The sequence below is a fragment of the Salmo salar genome, chromosome 11, assembly GCF_965601325.2.
Source record: "Salmo salar chromosome 11, fSalSal1, whole genome shotgun sequence".
Taxonomy (NCBI): Eukaryota; Metazoa; Chordata; class Actinopteri; order Salmoniformes; family Salmonidae; genus Salmo; species Salmo salar.
The window spans coordinates 85947555-85970512 of record NC_138301.1 but is presented as its reverse complement, the minus strand read 5'-3'; the positions used below and the strand labels follow the sequence as shown (position 1 = coordinate 85970512).

Below are 22958 nucleotides of genomic sequence, written 5' to 3'. Positions count from 1 at the left end.
AAAAAAGTGTTGAACATATCAAAATATATTTTAGATTCTTCAAAGTAGGCACCCTTTGACTTGATGACAGCTTTGCACACTCTTGGCATTCTCTCAACCAGCTTCACCTGGAATGCTCTTCCAACAGTCTTGAAGGAGTTCCCACATATGCTGACCACTTGTTGGCTGCTTTTCCTTCACTCTGCGGTCCAACACTGTTGAAAAACAAAATGATAGTCCGACTAAGCGCAAACCAGATGGGATGGCGTATCACTGAAGAATGCTGTGGTAGCCATGCTGGTTAAGTTTGCCTTGAATTCTAAATAAATCACAGACAGTGTCACCAGCAAAGCACCCCCACATCATCACACCTCCTCCTCCATGCTTCACAGTGGGAACCACTGTTCACCTACTCTGTGTCTCACAAAGACACAACGGTTGGAACCAAAAATCTCAAATTTTGACTCATCAGACCAAAGGACAGATTTCCACCTGTCTAATGTCCATTGCTCGTGTTTCTTTCCCAAAGCAAGTCTTTTCTTATTATTGGTGTCCTTTAGTAGTGGTTTTCTTTGCAGCAATTTGACTATGAAGGCCTGATTCCCACAGGCTCCTCTGAAAAGTTGATGTTGAGATGTGTCTGTTACTTGAACTCTGTGAAGCATTTATTTGGGCTGCAAACTGAGTTGCAGTTAACTCTAAGGAACTTATCCTCTGCAGCAGAGATAACTATGGTCTTCCTTTCCTGTGGCGGTCCTCATGAGAGCCAGTTTCATTATAGCGCTTGATTGTTTTTGCGACTGGACTTGAAGAAACGTTCAAAGTTCTTGAAGTTTTCTGCATTGATCGACCCTCATATCCTATAGTAATGATGGACTGTCATTTCCCTTTGCTTATTTGAGCTGTTCTTGCTATAATATGGACTTGGTATTTTACCAAATAGGGCTATCTTCTGCATACCATCCCTATTTTGACACAACACAACTGATTGGCTGAAACGCATTAAGAAGGAAAGAAATTGCACAAATTAACTTTTAACAAGGCACACCTCTTAATTGAAATGCATTCCTCATGAAGCTGGTTGAGAGAATGCCAAGAGTGTGCAAAGCTGTCGTCAAGGCAAATGGTAGCTACTTTGAATATTCTTGATATAAAATATATTTTGATTTGTTTAACACTTTTTGGTTACTGCATGATTCCATGTGTTATTTCATAGTTTTCTAATCAAATCAAATCAAACTTTATTTGTCACGTGCTTAATACAAAATGTGTAGACCTTACCGTGAATTGTTTACTTACAAGCCCTTAACCAACAATGCAGTTCAAGAAAGAGTTAAGAAAATATTTACCAAATAAACTAAAGTAAAAAATAATAAAAAGTAACACAGTAAAATAACAATAACGAGGCTATATACAGGGGGTATCGGTACCGAGTCAATGTGCGGGGGTACAGGTTAGTTTTTCATGTAAATAGGGGTAAAGTGATTATGCATAGATAATAAACAGTGAGTAGCAGCAGTGTAAAAACAAATGGGGGGAGGTGGGGTGTCAATGTAAATAATCCGGGTGTCCATTTAATTAATTGTTCAGTAGCCTTATGGCTTGGGGGAAGAAGCTGTTTAGGATCCTTTTGGTCCGAGACTTGGTGCTCCGGTACCGCTTGCCGTGCGGTAGCAGAGAGAACAGTCTATGACTTGGGTGACTGGAGACTTATATACTAGGCGGTGTCAGAGGAAAGCCCCAAAAAGTTGTTTAAGTCTTGGATGGCAGGAAGCTTTGCCCCAGTGATGTACTGGGCCATATGAACTATGCTCTCTAGTGCCTTACGGTGAGATACCGAGCAGTTGCCATACCAGGTGTTGATGCAACCGGTCAGTATGCTCTCAATGGTGCAGCTGTAGAACTTTTTGAGAATCTGGGGACCCATAACAAATCTTTTCAGTCTCCTGAGGGGGAAAAGGTGTTGTCGTGCCCTCTCCACGATTGTCTTGGTGTTTTTGGACCATAGTTTGTTGGAACTTGAAACTCTCGACATGCTCCACTACAGCCCCATCAATGTTAATGGGGGCCTCTTCGGCCCGCCTTTTCCTGTAGTCCATGATCAGCTCCTTTGTCTTGCTCACATTGAGGGAGAGGTTGTTGTCCTGGCACCACACTGCCAGTTCTCTGACCTTCTCCCTATAGGCTGTCTCATCGTTGTCGCTAATCAGGCCTACCACTGTTGTGTCATCACCAAACTTAATGATGGTGTTGGAGTCATGTTTAGCCACGCAGTTGTGGGTGAACAGGGAGTACAGGAGGGGACTAAGCATGCACCCCTGAGGGGCCCCAGTGTTGTTGTCTACCCTTACCATGTGTTGATGTCTACCCTTACCACCTGGGGGACGGCCCATCAGGAAGTCCAGGATCCAGTTGCAGAGGGCGGGGTTCAGTACCAGGGTCTTTAGCTTAGTGATGAGCTTTGTGGGCACTATTGTGTTGAACGCTGAGCTGTAGTCAATGAACAGCATTCTCACATAGATGTTCCTTTTGTCCAGGTGGGAAAGTGCAGTATGGAGTGCGATTGAGATTGTGTCATCTGTGGATCTGTTGGGGCAGTATGTGAATTGGAGTGGGTCTAGGGTATCCAGGATGAGGCTGTTGATGTGAGCCATGACCAGCCTTTCAAAGCACGTTATGGCGACCTATGTGAGTGCTACGGGGCGGTAATCATTTAGGCAGGTTACCTTCGCTTCCTTGGGCACAGGGACTATGGTGGTCTGTTTGAAACATGTAGGTATTACAGACTCAGTCAGGGAGAGGTTGGAAATGTCAGTGAAGACACTTGCCAGCTGGTCTGCACATGGTTTGAGTATACATCCTGGTAATCCGTCTGTCCCTGCGGCTTTGTGAATGTTGACCCGTTTAAAGGTCTTGCTCACATCTGCTACCGAGAGCGTTATCACACAGCCGTCGGGAACAGCTGGTGCTCTCATGCATATTTCAGTTTTGTTTGCCTTGAAGCGAGCATAAAAGGCATTTAGCTCGTCTGGTAGGCTCGCGTCACTGGGCAGCTTGCGGCTGGGTTTCCCTTTTCAGTCCGCAATAGTTTTCAAGCCCTGCCACATCCAACTAGCATCAGAGCCGGTGTAGTAGGATTCAATCTTAATCCTGTTGACGCTTTGCCTGTTTGATGCTTAGTCTGAGGGCATTTTGATGTCTTCACTATTATTCTACAATGTAAAAAATAAAGAATAACCCTGGAATGAGTAGTTGTGTCCAAACTTTTAACTGGTACTGTATATTTTTTTAAATGTCTGTCAGTCTGTCCCTGGCATCGATTCAACAACACAGGCCTCCCAGTTGCTGATCATGTTCAGTTACAACACCAAGCAAGTGATTGGAGCTACAGGCAACACACTGTGATACAGCAGAGTAAACACAGAGAGAGAACGAGACAGAAAGAGAGAGAGATTTTACTTGACTTGAGTTGGAGTGTATGTATCAACAGTTAGACAAACGATGGGGATACAATATCAAAGAACAGCTGATGGTGAGACAGAGAGCAAGAGCAAGAGAAAGACAGAGACACACACACACAAACACACACACACACACTTAAGGTGCTCATTGCCAAGATCAAATATAAAGTATACAGATGATGTCACAGTAATCTAAGTACTGGGTGGGTTCTTACTTAAACACTCAAATTAGGCTGTCTCACACACCACACACGCACGCACGCACGCGCGCGCGCACACACACACACACACACACACACAGGCTAAGACATTGCAATCAGGCTATCACAGTGAAAACCAGCTGGCGCCCTCACTTTATATTTCCATTCCTGGGAACACAGTTCTAGGAACATGTCTATTAACCTCTACACGACAATCACACACAGACTAATGGTTAATGCAATAGAGAATGGGGTTTACACTGTCATCTTTATGGGGAATTTAGCATTTAAAGGGATAGTTCACCCAATGATAAAATGACTGGTGTGTTCCCTTGCCTGAAAGTAGCTGGGCCAAGGAAGACCACAATCCACACTCTGGGCACAAATCACCTCAAAGTAACTATCCCTTTAAAGCGTTGACCCCTTTCCCATATTGATGAATGAACGTGTGCCAAGCTCTTTCACAAGGCACTCAGGATACTGGATATGAGATGACTAAAGCTTTTGGGTTAACTTTTGGACACATACACACACTTAGGGTGCATCGGTGGAGGATTGCGCAAACACTTTCCAGCACAAACTTAAATTCAGACTGAGTGGGGGCTCCAAGACAAATATGTCCAAGAAACACTGTGAGGTCTCCCACCTCTGTCTCTCCGATCCAATCCCCTCCCAACCCATAGGCCCCTGGTTTTGGCCCTTTCCAGCCTCCATCCCCCCTTTGGCCCCTGGGTCCATGCTCTGGCTTTGTGTCTGGCAACCCACAGCACCAGCAATAATATGATTTGGGGAGTCATTGTTCCTGTCCTTTCTGTTTTTCACTGAGTGGATTATAATGAAAAGACAATAATATATTTCCCTTAATAAACGATTGTTGAATTTCTTATCTAGTAAACTTATGCCATTCACCTGGATATCGTTTACAATAGGAGATATTCCAAAATATGCATTATGCTGAAGTAAAGATTTTATCCCACTAGGTATAGCTTTAATAACAGTGTCATATTCCTTGCTTGAAACCTCAAAGTTGTATCTTTCCATAAATTCTCTCCTGGTAAATAGATTCCTACTAATACTAACTAATTGGCTGACAAGGTCAATGCTTTTAGAGAACCAGTTACGGTAAAATAACATCTTGTTTCTATGTAATATCGACCCATTAGTCCATATAAAACATTTATGAGGTGAAAAGTTGTGTTTATACAGCAAAACCCAGCACATTAAAGCCTGCTTGTGAAAAGCCGCCAATTTCACAGGAAGTTTACCCACAATATACAGACATTGTAGTAAAAAATGAAGCACTCTGAGCTTCTGAAAAACAAAATGAGGTATAATATTCCAGAAACTATGAGGATTTTTTATGGACCTTTTTAACCCAGTTGATTTTTGATATCTGATTGAAGAGAGTGAAGTCTAAGACATTTAGACCGCCATCCAGAACCCTGTTGGTCTAGGAAGTCTATTCCCTCTGCGATATTTTAATGGGCTTCATCGTTTGATGTAAACTGGCGCCGTGCTTGGCTCACTCCACACAAATTTATGGTGACCAATAAAGTAAAGGAGATCTCCTTTAAGATTATCCATATATTTTATCCGTGTAATTGCTTGATTTCTAAATATATACCTGATGTAACCAGTGAATGCAGTTTTTGTGAACTAGAAACGGAATCTATTGAACACTTTTTCTGTCATTGGCATCTGTCATCTGATCTTGGCAACAAAATGCATACAACCATTGAAATATCAGTTTGACATATTATTTTACTACACTGATTCCACAATTGAACGTGAGTATGTCATACATTTCTTTATTTTATTAGGAAAAATGTTCATACACAAATCTAAATTTATGAAGAAAAATACCCTTTTCTTAATTTTTTATCTGATTTGGAAAACTATTTAGAGTCATTAAAACGTACATAAGAAACAAAATGTCAAAAAAATGTATTTGCTACATGTCTGTATTTAAATTGATATAGCATGGATTTGCGTTATCATTTTTGTTTCTTCTCTTATTTCTTTGTGGAATCCCTCTGGCTGTACTTTTTGTGTTTTGCATGTTACTGTTTAATAAAAATAAATGATAATAATAAATAAATAATAAATAAATACAATAATATAATTAGCAGCTGAACAACTATGTACATTCAGGGCTTTGAGCACGTTGAGAAACACCACATACATGCATTCAATCCATTAGTTATTGTCTTCAAATTAAATTAAATCAAACTTAAAGGGAAAATCAGTGGTGTAAAGTACTTAATAAGTAAAAATACTTTAAAGTACTACTTAAGCCGTTTTTTGGGGGTATCTGTACTTTACTTTACTATTGACATTTTTGACAACTTTTACTTCACTACATTCCTTAAGAACATGTTGTACTTTTTACTCCATACATTTTCATTGACACCCAAAAGTACTTGTTACATTTTGAATGGTTAGCAGGACAGGGAAATAGTCAAATTCACACACTTATCAACCAAACATCCCTGATCATCCCTACTGCCTCTGATCTGTAGGACTCACTAAACACACATGCTTTGTTTGTAAATGATGTCTGAATTTTGGAGTATGCCAGTGGTTTCCCGTAAATAAAATAAAAAAGAAGAAAATGGTGCCGTCTGGTTTGCTTAATATAAGGAATTTCAAATGATTTAGACTTTTACTTTTGATACTTAACTATATTTTAAACCAAATACTTTTATACTTATACTCAAGTAGAATTTTACTTTTACTTGAGTCAATTTCTATTAAGGTATCTTTACTTTAACTCAAGTATGATAGTTGGGTACTTTTTCCACCGCTGGGGAACAATATTTTTGAAATGTTTTCATATGTCCACTGCTGATAGTTCCAAAATGTTTTCCATATCAGCAGTCAAGTTTTCAAGATATTGGACTTTCAAAAGGCAAAGTGTATCATATTCTTTAAGTGTATTTTACAGGACTGCCACAATACACTAACCAGACCACTACAGGGGTGTATGCTAAGCTAATGAAGAAGACACTGTGCCCACTGCCTGCTGGAAGGGAGGAAATATATACTTCTACTAAGTATTCTAGCAGAACCCCATAGCTTTGTGTTGGGAAATCCCCTTGATCTGTGGGGTCTTGAGGAATGCCCCAGCTGCAGTGATGTCTGATGTCTGTATTTTCACATTGTGTCACCTGTCTGAGAATCCCGTACCCTTGTCCCTGCCGTAGCTAACACATATCAGGCTCTCTCCAGGGAACAGGACAACACAACCACTCCCAGTGTTTGTGTGCATGCGTGCTTGCACGTTTTCATATGTGGCCTCGGTCACTGAGAGGGACACAAAATGTCTGGTTGACGGTGGGTAACCAGATAGCCAGTCGGTGACATAACATTATGACTGGGCACTAACTGACGGATTGTCCTCCATTACTGGTCATTTATGACCGTCATCAAAATGTCACTCTGTGTCCACTTTCAGAGCTCCTTACAACCGTGGCTACATTCCATAGGTTGGAGGAGAAAAGAGGGTGACCATGACATACCCAGCAACCAATGACTAGAGCTGGGCCTTATTTAAACACACGTATCATAGAGGACAATTAACCCTCACAAATCCTCTCCCTAGGCCAAGCATAAAAGGCTCTCTGGCTACAGTTAAACATTCTGTGGAATCTTCCCCAGCGCACATACTCCTTGGGAGTATGCCCGAGCAGCACCAAGACTAAACCAGGGCTGCAGAATGACAGGCACGTCCCAACAGTAACCAGCTATAGTGACATCCTGATGGACTGTGACTGTGAGACTGGGATCCTGCAGTTCATCACTGAGCTGATTTTTTTTTGATGAGTCATCATGCCTCTGTGAGGAGTGACGGACACACACACACACACACACACACACACACACACACACACACACACACACACACACACACACACACACACACACACACACACACACACACACACACACACACACACACACACACACACACACACACACACACACACACAAAGAAATATGTCTACGAAATGGCATTAAAATGTGTCTCACATCCGTTCACTGTGTCTGCATTGGGACCGGATTCCCTGTATGGAAATGATTTGACAGCTAATCTTTCAAAATAACATCTATTATTTATTTATTTTAAGACATATATTGGTGCCATAAGTCGATGGTGCAACCTGTCAATGATTTTAGAAGGCGGGATGATAGTGATTTAAATCAGGGATGGGCAACTGTCCCCCCCTTTTGTAGGCCTGTGGATCAATCCCCCCCCCCCCCCCCCCCCCCCGCTTCAGCAGTTTTTCTGTTGTTACGTCAGACACTGACAGTCACTCAATTAGTCCATGTCAGTTTACATTTTTTAAATTGGTAAGTTAGTCTAGTCAGCTATCACACTCACTCAGATATCATATTAAAAACATTTCTCTCCACTCTATGGCAAAGTGAGTGGAATTGCATGAAATGAGTTATAAAATTGCTAAAGCTTCTCTCCGCCCCATGGCAAAATGTGTAGAATTGCAGCAAAATTGCAGCTAACATTTTCTTGATTGGTAAGTTAGTCTAGCCAGCTATCTAAATGTGTAGTAACCATGGTCGAATTACAGGCTGGGGTCCCTCACTGATTTTGTTAGTCACTCTCACTCAGATAACATACAATATTAAAAACTGCAAAAATTCCTCTCCTCCTTATGGCGAAATGTGTAGAATTGCAGGAAATTGCACTTAGGGCTCCCAAAAGGCTAGGGCCAGCTCTGACTGCATGTGTGGGTATGGATGTGCGTTCACAGACCAGTGAGCAACAGCGATCCCTCATGATTAGTTCAGATTTTTTGTGGCCCCCACCCCCATCAAAGTTGCCCATCCCTGATTTAAATGGTTTCACTGTGGAGATCCGTTTACACTTGTAAGATATTTAGACACAATGCATGCCTGACTACTTCCGGAGGTGGTCAGGAAGATCTGTTCACAATCAGATCACAATGTGTCTTTTAATCATCTACACCTGTCTGAAAATGTGGGCACAATCAGAATGTGGACAAGATCAGGACTAAGGATGCATGTTAGCACCAGGTATAAATGGGGCTAGAGAGTCAACAAAGAGCCTACCATCTTAGAAAAAGGGTTCCAAAATGGTTCTTCAGCTGTCCCCATAGGAAACCCTTTTGGGTTCCAGGTAGAACCCATTTGTGTTCCATGTAGAACCCTTTGTAGAAAGGGTTCTATATCACAGGAGGTTGGTGGCACCTTAATTGGGGAGGACAGGCTCGTGGTAATGGTTGGAGAGGAACAGGTGGAATGGTATAAACTACATCAAACACATGATTTCTATTTGTTTGATGCCGTTCGCTCGTTTCCAGACATTATTATGAGCCGTTCTCCCCTCAGCAGCCCCCACTGTTCTACATGGAACCAAAAGGGTTCTACCTGCAACCAAAAAGGGTTCTTCAAAGGGTTCTCTTATGGGGACAGCCGAAGAACCTTTTAAGGTTCTAGACAGCACCTTTTTTTTCTAAGATGGTATTCCTTAGTCTCGTGACATCATCAACTGATAAGGAGAAGAGCCATACTATAGATCTAGAGAGAAATGCCAGAGAATGACGAAAGACAAGATACAGAGAGAGAGGAAGGGAGAATAGAGAAAGACAGAGGAAGTAAGAAAAAATTAGAAAGGATGAAGCCAAAAGACTTCAGAACTACCTTCACCTACTGCAGGGATGGCTACCATCCTCATCGAGAGCTACTGGAGGACAAATACAAATACTGGGTGTGCCCTGCGGGCTTTCGTTCCAGCCCTGCTCTTGCACACTATGCAGCTACTCATCAGGACATTTATTAGCTTCAGCTGTGTGAGTAGAGTTGTCCCCCAACAGAGTGTTAGGAAACACTTACTTTGTGTCTGTCCAAGGGGTTCTGCTATGTGAACTCACAATAACTATGAAGCTGAAACTATCTGCCTGAACCTATAGGAGGCCAGGTGTCCTCGCCCTGCACTCTCTGGCTACACATCAGGACACACACATGCATACATACACACATACAAACACACACAATCACACACAATCACACACTGTGGAGCTGTAATGCCATATTCCATCTCCCCTAGCGACCATGCAGAGTATTACAACACTCAGTTACTCAACTCCCCTAACAATCCCCTGTCACAACTAATCATCATATTCCATATGTTTACATGTAGCAGCCTCACAGCAGCCCAGGGGAGCTCTTGGCAGTGAGTGTGTAGGGACGGAGAGGGGGAAGAGAAGCTTTATAGGAAGTAAACGCACGGGTTCCATTTCATGCATATCTAACTGACACACCCAAACATTAATCTAGAGCAGGGAACTTTGATGGGGGGTGGGGGCTATAAAAAAATTGGAACTCATCATGAGGGCCTCAGTGGCTCGCGGGTCTGCATACCAAAATCCATACACCCACATGCAGTCAGAGCCGGGGCCTAGCCTTTAAGGGGCCCGTAGCTACATTTTGATCATCAGTGCCAGGCGCGCCAGATGCAGTATCTCAGAAACGGACGCCGTCCTGGGTGTTTAGGGTTTACAGAGAATGGTGCAACAAACAAAAAACATCCAGTCGGTCCTGTGGGTGAAAACAGCTCGTTGATGAGAGAGGTCGAGGGAGAATGGTAATAATCGCGTAACAGGCTGAGTGCAACAGCGGTGTGCAGAACGGCATCGCGAACGCACAACTCATCGATCCTTATCCCGGATGGGCTACCGCGGCAGACAACCCCACTGGGTTCCACTCCTTTCAGCTAAAATCAGGAAGAAATGGCTCTAGCAGTGGAGGATGCTCAGAGGAGGATGGATCATAATAATGACTGGAATGGAGCGAATGGAATGTCATCAAACACATGGAAACCATGTGTTTAGTGTGTTTGATACCATTCCACCCATTCCACTCGTACATATTAAACTGGCCGGTGAATGTACAGTATAACTATATATATATATATATATATATATATACATCGCTCAAAAAAATAAAGGGAACACTTAAACAACACATCCTTGATCTGAATGAAAGAAATAATCTTATGAAATACTTTTTTCTTTGCATCGTTGAATGTGCTGACAACGAAATCACACAAAATCAATGGAAATCCAATTTATCAACCCATGGAGGTCTGGATTTGGAGTCACACTCAAAATTAAAGTGGAAAACCACACTACAGGCTGATCCAACTTTGATGTAATGTCCTTAAAACAAGTCAAAATGAGGCTCAGTAGTGTGTGTGGCCTCCACGTGCCTGTATGACCTCCCTACAACGCCTGGGCATGCTCCTGATGAGGTGGCGGATGGTCTCCTGAGGGATCTCCTCCCAGACCTGGACTAAAGCATCTGCCAACTCCTGGACAGTCTGTGGTGCAACGTGGCGTTGATGGATGGAGCGAGACATGATGTCCCAGATGTGCTCAATTGGATTCTGGTCTGGGGAACGGGCGGGCCAGTCCATAGCATCAATGCCTTCCTCTTGCAGGAACTGCTGACACACTCGAGCCACATGAGGTCTAGCATTGTCTTGCATTAGGAGGAACCCAGGGCCAACCGCACCAGCATATGGTCTCACAAGGGGTCTGAGGATCCCATCTCGGTACCTAATGGCAGTCAGGCTACCTCTGGCGAGCACATGGAGGGCTGTGCGGCCCCCCAAAGAAATGCCAACCCACACCATGACTGACCCACCGCCAAACCGGTCATGCTGGAGGATGTTGCAGGCAGCAGAACATTCTCCATGGCGTCTCCAGACTCTGTCACGTCTGTCACGTGCTCAGTGTGAACCTGCTTTCATCTGTGAAGAGCACAGGGCGCCAGTGGCGAATTTGCCAATCTTGGTGTTCTCTGGCAAATGCCAAACGTCCTGCACGGTGTTGGGCTGTAAGCACAACCCCCACCTGTGGACGTCGGGCCCTCATACCACCCTCATGGAGTCTGTTTCTGACCGTTTGAGCAGACACATGCATATTTGTGGCCTGCTGGAGGTCATTTTGCAGGGCTCTGGCAGTGCTTCTCCTGCTCCTCCTTACACAAGGCAGAGGTAGCGGTCCTGCTGCTGGGTTGTTGCCCTCTTACGGCCTCCTCCACGTCTCCTGATGTACTGGCCTGTCTCCTGGTAGCGCCTCCATGCTCTGGACACTACGCTGACAGACACAGCAAACCTTCTTGCCACAGCTCGCATTGATGTGTCATCCTGGATGAGCTGCACTACCTGAGCCACTTGTGTGGGTTGTAGACTCCGTCTCATGCTACCACTAGAGTGAAAGCACCGTCAGCATTCAAAAGTGACCAAAACATCAGCCAGGAAGCATAGGAACTGAGAAGTGGTCTGTGGTCCCCACCTGCAGAAGCACTCCTTTATTGGGGGTGTCTTGCTAATTGCCTATAATTTCCACCTGTTGTCTATTCCATTTGCACAACAGTATGTGAAATTTATTGTCAATCAGTGTTGCTTCCTAAGTGGACAGTTTGATTTCACAGAAGTGTGATTGACTTGGAGTTACATTGTGTTGTTTAAGTGTTCCCTTTATTTTTTTGAGCAGTGTATATATATATATATATATATATATATATATATATATATATATATATATATATATACAGTGCCTTCGGAAAGTATTCAGTATTCAGACCCCTTGAATTTTTCCACATTTTGTTACATTACAGCCGTATTCTAAAATGTATTAAATAAATAACAAATATTCAGCAATCTATACACAATACCCATATAAGCAAAAACTGTTTTTTAGACATTTTGGCAAATGTATTAAAAAAAAAACAGATATACCTTATTTACATAAGTATTCAGACCCTTGCTATAAGAATCGAAGTTGAACTTAGGTGCATCCTGTTTCTGTTGATCATTCTTGAGATGTTTCTACAACTTGATTGGAGTCCACCTGTGGTAAATTCAATTGATTGGACAGGATTTGGAAAAGCACACACCTGTCTATATAAGGTCCCACAGTTGACAGTGCATGTCAGAGCAAAAAACAAGCCATGAGGTCAAAGGAATTGTCTGTAGAGCTCCGTGACAGGATTGTGTCGAGGCACAGATCCGGGGAAGGGTACCAAAAAATGTCTGCAGCATTGAAGGTTCCCAAGCATACAGTGGCCTCCATCATTCTTAAATGGAAGTTTGGAACCACCAAGACTCTTCCTAGAGCTGGCCACCGGGCCCAACTGAGCAATCGAGGGAAAATGGCATTGGTCAGGGAAGTAACCAAGAAATCTGACAGAGTTCCAGAGTTCCTCTGTGGAGATGAGAGAACCTTCCACAAGGACAACCATCTCTGCAGCACTCCACCAATCAGGCCTTTATGGTAGAGTGTCCAGACGGAAGCCACTCCTCAGTAAAAGGCACATGACAGCCCGCTTGGAGATTGCCAAAAGGCACCTAAAGACTCTCAGACCATGAGAAAGAAGATTCTCTGGTCTGATGAAATCAAAATTGAACTCTTTGGCCTGAATGCCTAGCATCATGTACATTTTATTCATTTAGCAGACACTCTTATCCAGAGTGACTTACAGTAGTGAATGCATACATTTCATACATTTTTTCTCCATACTGGTCCCCCGTGGGACTCAAACCCACAACCCTGGCATTGCAAACACCATGCTCTACCAACTGAGCCACACGGGACCACACGGGTCATGTCTGGAGGAAACATGGCACCATCCCTACGGTGAAGCTTGGTGGTGGCAGCATCATGCTGTGGGGATTCTTTTTCAGTGACAAGGACTGGGAGACTAGTTAGGATTGAGGGAAAGATGAATGGAGCAAAGTACAGAGAGATCCTTGATGAAAACCGCTCCAGAGCGCTCAGGACCTCAGACTTGGGCGAAGGTTCACCTTCCAGCAGGACAACAACCCTAAGCGCACAGCCAAGACAACGCAGGAGTGGCTTTGGGACAATTCTTTGAATGTCCTTGAGTGGCCCAGCCAAAGCCCAGACTTGAACCTGATCGAACATCTCTGGAGAAACCTGAACATTTCTGTGCAGCAACGCTCCCCATACAACTTGACAGAGATTGAAGGGATCTGCAGAGAAGACTGGGAAAAACTCCCCAAATACAGGTGTGCCAAGCTTGTAGCGTCATACCCAAGAAGACTCAATGCTGTAATCGCTGCCAAAGGTGCTTCAACAAAGTATTGAGTAAAGGGTCTGAATACTTATGTAAATGTGATATTTCAGTTTTGAATTTGTAATAAATTAGCAAACATTTCTAAAAACCTGTTTTTGCTTTGTGCTTAGCTCTATTCCATTTATTTTAATACTAAAAAACTCCCTAGTCATTGCCGATGACAAGCATACCCATAACATAATGCAGCCACCACCACGCTAGAATATATGAAGAGTGGTACTCAGTGATGTGTTGTGTTAGATTTGCCCAAAACATAACATTTTGTATTCAGGACATAAAGTTCATTTCTTTGCCACATTTTTTCAGTTTTACTTTAGTGCATTATTGCAAACAGGATGCATATTTTAATTCTGTACAGGCTTCCTTCTTTTTACTCTGTCAATTAGGTTAGTATTGTGGAGTAACTATAATGTTGTTGATCCATCCTAAATGTTGTATCACAGTCATAAAACTCTGTAACTGTTTTAAAGTCACCACTGGCCTCATGGTGAAATCCCTGAGCGGTTTCCGTCCTCTCTGCCAAATGAATTAGAAAGGACACCTGTATCTTTGTAGTTAGAGGGTGTATTGGTACACAATCCAAAGTGTAATTAATAACTTCACCATGCTCAAAGGGATATTCAATGTCTGCTTTTTACATTTTAACCCATCTACCAATAGGTGCCCTTCTTTGCAAGGCATTTGAAAACCCCCCTGGTCTTTGTGGTTGAATCTGTGTTTGTAATTCACTGCTCGACTGAGGGACCTTACAGATAATTGTATGTAAGATGAGGTAGTCTACAGAGATGAAGTAGTCATAAAAAAAATATGTTAAACACTATTATTGCACACAGAGTCAGTCCATGCAACTTACAGTTGAAGTTGGAAGTATACATACACTTAGGTTGGAGTCATTAAAACTCGTTTTTCAACCACTCCACACATTTCTTGTCAACAAACTATATTTTTGGCAAGTCGGTTAGGACATCTACTTTGTGCATGACACAAGTAATTTTTCCAACAATTGTTTACAGACAGATTATTTCACTTATAATTAACTGTATCACAATTCCAGTGGGTCAGAAGTTTACATACACTAAGTTGATTGTGCCTTTAAACATTATGTCATGGCTTTAGAAGCTTCTGATAGGCTAATTGACATCATTTGTGCCAATTGGAGGTTTACCTGTGAATGTATTTCAAGACCTACCTTCAAACTCAGTGCTTCTTTGCTTTACATCATGGGAAAATCAGCCAAGACCTCAGAAAAAAAATTGTAGGCCTCCAGAAGTCTGGTTCATCCTTGGGAGCAATTTCCAAACACCTGAAAGTACCACATTCATCTGTACAAACAATAGTACGCAAGTATAAACACCATGGGACCACGCAGCCGTCAAAACACTCAGGAAGGAGACGCATTCTGTCTCCTAGAGATGAACAAACTTTGGTGCGAAAAGTGCAAATCAATCCCAGAACAACAGCAAAGGACCTTGTGAAGATGCTGGAGGAAACAGGTACAAAAGTATTTATATCCACAGTAAAATGAGTCCTATATGGACATAACCTGAAAGGCCGCTCAGCAAGGAAGAAGCCACTGCTCCATAACCACCATAAAAAAGCCAGACTACGGTTTGCAACTGCACATGGGTACAAAGATCGTACTTTTTGGAGAAATGTCCTCTGGTCTGATGAAACAAAAATAGAACTGTTTGGCCATAATGACCATCGTTATGTTTGGAGTATAAAGGGGGAGGTTTGCAAGCCGAAGAACACCATCCCAACCATGAAGCACGGGGGTGGCAGAATCATGTTGGGGGTGCTTTGCTGCAGGAGGGACTGGTGCGCTTCACAAAATAGATGGACTTATTGTGGGAAGCTTGTGGAAGGCTACCCGAAATGTTTGACCCAAGTTAAACAATTTAAAGGCAATGCTACCAAATACTAATTGAGTGTATGTAAACTTCTGACCCACTGGGAATGTGATGAAAGAAATAAAAGCTGAAATAAATTATTCTCTTTACTATTATTCTGATCTTTCACATTCTTAAAATAAAGTGGTGATCCTAACTGACCTAAGACAGGGAATTTGTACTAGGATTAAATGTCAGGAATTGTGAAAAACTGAGTTTAAATGTATTTGGCTAAGGTGTATGTGAACTTCTGACTTCAACTGATTTATGCGACTTATTAAGCATATTTTTACTCCTTAAGTTATTTAGGCTTGCCATAACAAGGGTGTTGCATACTTATTGACTCAAGACTTTTCAGCTTTCCATTTTTATTAATTTGGCAAATTTAGAAAAACGTAATTCCACTTTGACATTATGGGGTATTGTGTATAGGCCTGTGACAAAAAAATCTAAATTTAAATTCAGGCTATAAAATAACAAAATGTGGGAAAAGTCAAGGGGTGAAAATACTTTCTGAAGGCTCTGTATATAGTGCTTGTTGTTGTTTTGTTGTTGGTAAATTGATCTACGGGCAATCAAAAGTGGGGCCAGTTGCCCATCCCTGATCTCGAGAAAATGTTTTGTTTATTATACTTCTGCAACAAATACGTCAGACTATGCACGTTTATACACACACTTACTGCTAGTCTTTCTGATTTAGGATAAGGTATTGGACAAAAGGTTAAAAAAGTGTTGAGGGGGTTAGGCTCTGGACTGTCTTCAGACACTTGGCTGGTGAGGGAGACTACTCTGCAGGCCATCTGAGAGAGTAGGAGGTGAGGACATGGTTCAGGAGGACATGGTTTTAGGGGGTAGAGGGTTAGGGAGACATGAGTTGCACTCTGGATAGTGTCACTGTCTCGCCTGAGGTCAGCTGAATAACCAAGCCAATCTATGTGCTTCAGATTAGATTGCAGCCTACATACAGTAAACCCTGTGGTTTGGTAGGCATTCTGAGGGGCTAGACACATCTACCTCAGGAAACCCAATTGTTTATGGACACTGATATGTGTGTCTGTGCAATACTACAAATATCTTGAAGTCTTTAATACAGCTCACTCCCACTACTTATATATGGGCAGATATCGTAGATACGGTATTGCCAGATATGTTAGTGTACTTCATTACTTAATAAGGTAACTCTTTATTTCCTATAAGCACGGCTTGGAACACTAGAAAGGCTGTCCCTCCCTTCATTCATCCATTATCTGACCTAAAGAGTGGACTACTATTCACTCTGTAGCCCAAGACCAGACCTTGTGTTTGTAGTCCTTGGGCATTAGTCTAAACTACACTGCACACACACCCAGTGGCCAGGCATTTCCCCCCACCTCAAAGAGCCTTTATGTGACTCTCATAGTATGCGTCTCTTGGGTTAGAGAATTAATAAACTCAGGTTTATGTTAGAGAGTGAACATAGTCAGGTTTATGTTTGAGTGAACATAGTCAGGTTTATGTTAGAGAGTGAACATAGTCAGGTTTATGTTAGAGAGTGAACATAGTCAGGTTTATGTTAGAGAGTGAACATAGTCAGGTTTATGTTAGAGTGAACATAGTCAGGTTTATGTTAGAGAGTGAACATAGTCAGGTTTATGTTAGAGAGTGAACACATAGTCAGGTTTATGTTAGAGTGAACATAGTCAGGTTTATGTTAGAGAGTGAACATAGTCAGGTTTATGTTAGAGAGTGAACATAGTCAGGTTTATGTTAGAGAGTGAACATAGTCAGGTTTATGTTAGAGAGTGAACATAGTCAGGTTTATGTTAGAGAGTGAACATAGTCAGGTTTATGTTTGAGTGAACATTGTCAGGTTTATGTTAGAGAGTAAACATTGTCAGGATTATGTTAGAGTAAACATTGTCAGGTTTATGTTAGAGTAAACATTGTCAGGTTTATGTTAGAGAGTGAACATTGTCAGGATTATGTTAGAGAGTGAACATTGTCAGGTTTATGTTAGAGAGTAAACATTGTCAGGATTATGTTAGAGAGTAAACATTGTCAGGTTTATGTTAGAGTAAACATTGTCAGGTTTATGTTAGAGAGTGAACATTGTCAGGTTTATGTTAGAGAGTAAACATTATCAGGATTATGTTAGAGAGTAAACATAGTCAGGATTGTGTGTGATAGAGAATGATTTAGCCCGGGGACGAGGTTAAGTTTGAGGTTAAGTTGTATGTAAGATAATGAACATAGTCTCTTCCACCAGCGGGTTCTCTATCTGTCAGCCTTATATATGCTTGCAATTAGCCTGGGGACAAGGTTAAGTTCATGTATGTAAGGCTCATGTGTGTAGGAAAATGAACATACTGTATTTTCAGGTTCATGTATGTCAGGACTCGTTACGAACGTTATGATGTAACAGCCTGTAGATGTTTCACCAGTCCTGGAGAGCTGATGAGAAACCTTCTGTGACTAATAGATTAACAATGAAAATGCTGGAAAAATGTACAGTACGAGGCTCAAACGGAACACAGACTCTGTTACTGGTGGGTTAGGGCTGGGTGGCTTATTTAGTCTTGGGTGGGGTATTTATGTATTTAGTCCTGGGTGGGGTATTTATGTATTTAGTCCTGGGTGGGGTATTTGTTTGAATGCAGGGCTGGTTACTTAAATGCCCATTGCAGCTATTTTTATATCAATATCAAATCCTTTCTGGGTAACAGAACCTTACTATAATAGATTTCCATTAAAATTGTCAAAGAAAAATAGCTTTTAGGAAAAAACTATTTCTCAATAAATAATTTTGCTAGGACTGTCTGGGAGTGGTCTGAGTGGGGAGGGGAACATGGAAAACTAGCTGTTATTGGCAGCGAGGTTTGGAAATCTCTTTGTTATTGGTCTATTTACGAACGTCACTAGGCAGGCCAAAACTCCGTCCCACCACAACAGGCTGAAATCTCAGGTGGTCTTTTCAAACAGCTCTTACACCATAAGGGCATTATCATCATTTTCACAATTCCACAGTATTATTCCAACCTTATAGTGTGGAAATATAAAACACAGGGAAATCACATTTTTGAGTACACTGAGCCTTTAAATATGCAGCATCACAAGCAGAGCAGTCAGAAGCTTGTTGCATAATGAATATATTTTCCCCCACGGTGAGAGTGGTGGGTTCAAACAGGTCCACACACACACACATACACACTAATTAGTGCCTCTGCAGGTTTTGACGCCACTCTCACATCCCCGTGGATCCTACAAAGAGCCTTCAGTATAGAATATACTGGGTCTGTGATGACTTGACTGGGTATCGTCGATGCTGGCACCAGTAGAGACCAATAAAGACGAACACTTTCACCTCTGATGCAACAGTCATCTCTAAGGGCAGCTGTGGACACCAGAGACACTGGACCATGGACATTTGAGAGCTTCGAAAAGCTCCAATTCACTCACCATTTTACTTCCTTACTTAGGCACATTGCTCCTCGGGGGAGCAGAGGCCATCAACCACTCCTCTCCATCTCTCTCTGTGTCACATTTACTCTCACCAGTCCTGACCCCAACCCTGACCTCTACCCTCTTCCTTCCAGTAATATACTCACCCCTTCCTTAAAACCTCACTCGTATCCTCCTCACCCCTATCCTCCTCACCTTACCCCTGCCGACACCCATCATTCCAACACTCACCCCATCCTTAACCCTCACCCCTGTCCTCCTCACCTTACCCCTTACCCCTACCTATACCCATCATTCCAACACTCACCCCATCCTTAACCCTCACCCCTGTCCTCCTCACCTTACCCCTTACCCCTACCTACACCCATCATTCCAACACTCACCCCATCCTTAACCCTCACCCCTATCCTCCTCACCGTACCTACACAGACCCATCTATCATAACCTCAAACAGACACGTTAATATATTTCACTCCCACCACCACACTTAAGGGAACCCCATCCAAGAAGTTAATGTAGTTTGGCCTCCCCTGCAAGGCACTTCTGAAGTAGGGGGACGGGGGGTCAGTCTGCATACCTCCCCCCCTAGTCTACCCCCATGGGGACACTGCCAGGAAGAGGGTCAGAGGGGAGAGTTCAAGGTTCAACGTGGCTCACTACAGAATGGGAACAGGATAGGGCTTAATTCTTTAAGACACATTCTGACTACTCACTAATGGAGTGTTAGTGTGTGTCCCACTGTCCACCATCATTAAACTCTAACAGAGATTACCATCTGGTTTGAATCGCTTTATTCCACCAGAGGGCGTTGATAAAATACAATATCTATAATAGATTCATAGACTGGAATCACACTGTCAATCAAAAGATTGACTGAAGTTGAACTGAAGTTGTTATGGGATGCCAGAGATGCCTGATTATTGATACAAAAAGTTAACGTTGGACTTCTCTTACTTTTAATGACTGGATGTATTTAATGTTATCCCCCTGGGGGTTCAGATGAAGTCATTATATAAAGTGACTACTAAATAATGCATGTTTTGAAGTGGATCAGTGGGACAATTGTCTACTTTTATAGCACTGCTGAGAAACACATGTTGAAGCTTTCCCTCAAAAGGTCTTTGATTACTGTTTTTAATTGTCCACCAAGGAAATGTTGGAAAAGTTGTGTCCTTCCACCAGCTGTTGCTAAAATAAATCCTGGGGAACACACACACTCGCACGCACGAATGCATGCGCACGCACGCACACACACACACACACACACACACACACACACACACACACACACACACACACACACACACACACACACACACACACACACACACACACACACACACACACACACACCCTGCATCAGTACGGTAGATTGTAAATTCCCTCCCTCCTTCGGTACAAGAGAATCCTCTATTCACAAGGTAAATAGAGAGACGCATTATTAATTGATACCATTACACACACGCGCACACACACACACACTCTGCTCTAATGTTCGTCTAACCAGCTGTTTCCTCCATGTCGTTAAAGTGGGCCCTGTGTGTGTGTGTGTGTGTGTGTGTGTGTGTGTGTGTGTGTGTGTGTGTGTGTGTGTGTGTGTGTGTGGTCAACCAGCAGAGTGGCTGGGGAGTCCAGTGAATTAGGGGAGTGAGCGTCAGGGCGATGTTTGTTTGTGTGTGTGTGTGTGTGTGTGTGTGTGTGTGTGTGTGTGTGTGTGTGTGTGTGTGTGTGTGTGTGTGTGTGTGTGTGTGTGTGTGTGTGTGTGTGTGTGTGTGTGTGTGGCTGTTAGACCAACAGTCTCTCTCTCTGTGTGCGTTTCTCTGATGTGAGACTGAGTGGCTCCACTCTGCCCAGGGTCTCTGTAGCCCCCCATCTGACACACACACACACACACACACACACACACACACACACACACACACACACACACACACACACACACACACACACACACACACATATATATACACACACACACACACACACACACACACACACACACACACACACACACACACACACACACACACACACACACACACACACACACACACACACACACACACACACACACACACACACATACACACACAGGTCTGTGGCCCCCACTGTCCCCTGCTGAAAAGGATGCCTGTCGACTCTCTGTAGTGACAGAATGTTCTTTTTGGGGAAGCAGGCTCCGGACACACACACACACACACACAAATTGCCCTGACTCTCGCTCCCCTATTTCACTGAACTCCCCAGCCACTCTGCTGGTTGACCACAAATAAGCTGTTGAAGTAGGATCAACCAGCCCCACAGACAGCCAGCGATTGAGCAACTTCATATGGAAAACAGAAACATGTATTCAGTCACAAAACTTTCGTTTAAAAACCACAAAACAATCAGATATCCACTCATAGATATCCACTCATACTTGCGTGAGACGCTGGTTGTTGTTTTGATAGTCCTGTCTCATTCCATCTCACTAACATGCATCATGGGGATTGTTGCCAAAATGCAGGAAAGCTATATTTCTTTAATCCTAATAACAATCCCTTAACTATTCTATCCACGCATTTAATTGGTCAACAACCATCCTTCCCACCGCCAACTTCCATTCCTCCCAGCCTTAGAGAGAGAGATGGGGAGAGAACGGCACTCAGAGACGTACGTCAACACTGTACACCACGCATATGTGAACTAACAGTACATGTACTGTCACTCTAATATCAATGGAATAACAATAACTAGAAATAACTTTATTTCTATGTAATTTCAATCAACCTCAATAAATCAATGTTAGAAAGTGAGCCTAGGTATTTTCTAATCAAAGTGGAAGTAACTATTTTCCCTTTCTCAGTCTTTATGGTATAAAAAAAAAACAACACCTATTCAAAAAGTGCAGTTTGTTACAGTTGTTCTTCTGACTTATAAGAAATCTGTACACGCTACCAGCACTAAAATGCTAGCCAAATATTCCATAATAATAGCCTATGTTATTACACTAAATGTTACACTTCGAAACAGTAGAGAAAAATAAGTCTAATAAGACATAGCTGTTACCGTATAACTTTTCCAGCTGTGCGACGAGGTGATTTTTCCAGTTGCGAATGATTGCACCTCGCAGCTCGGCGCGACCTGGGAGGAACCACGCAACTAGCTAAGCAACAAGAAATGAACACATGAAGAAGAAGAAAAAAAAATCTCGAAGTTGCTTCTTCTTATTGCTGCTAGTCAAACAAGCGTCTCTTGTGAGAGCAGCGGGCTATTTCAGGTGTGGCTGTGTAGCGTTCTTCCTTGGCTCTACCTATATAACCGTTCAGTAGACTTCCTTCCACGTCCCGTTTCTGGACCACTCCGAGCTGCAGGGGCGAATGTCCCAGTCCCACAGCGCAGGTGATGTTTTCTAAAAGTGTGATGGAATAAACTAAAAATGTGCTCTATATAAAATGGGAAATCAATCTTTGGAATATAGCCTACAAATTGCATATACACATCAGATTAACTTTTGACACATCAGAATTTATCAGCGGCATGAATTCCAGATAAAAATCCATATTGCACAATATGTGGTGACATGCTGACTTGTGGTTTGAGAATGTCCCCCCTCCTTCCCCGCTACCCCTCCTCCCTAGTCCCTTCAACCCCCTCTACCCTAGGCTCGTGGCCAAAAATGAACCGCTTTAATTTTGTAGATACCCCTACCCGAGGTATAACAAAGCACAACCATGTTTTTCCATCTCTATAAGGTCTCCCATTATATGAAATGGATGGTTGTATAGAAATATGTTACTACAAAAGTGTTTCAATTGACAGATATTGTGACACACCCCCTGAACTCAAACAGGCCACATAAGCCCATGTAA

General features: G+C 42.7%; 1 protein-coding gene across 3 annotated transcripts in view; it reads right to left on the bottom strand.

Moving 5' to 3' along the window:
- The window catches only part of hapln1b (hyaluronan and proteoglycan link protein 1b), a 35690-nt gene extending 13018 nt beyond the window's left edge, over nucleotides 1-22672 (bottom strand). The window contains exons 1-2 of one of the 3 annotated variants that reach the window (XM_082958117.1): nucleotides 22156-22672; nucleotides 108-194 (exon numbers count right to left, since the gene is read on the bottom strand). The gene's annotated coding sequence lies outside the window, so the exon portion shown is untranslated. Of the gene's footprint in view, nucleotides 1-107; nucleotides 195-21526; nucleotides 21548-22155 lie in introns of those variants that run through there. The other 2 variants (XM_014128298.3, XM_045689900.2) reach the window with 2 other exon arrangements.
- Nucleotides 22673-22958: the final 286 nt, after the last annotated feature.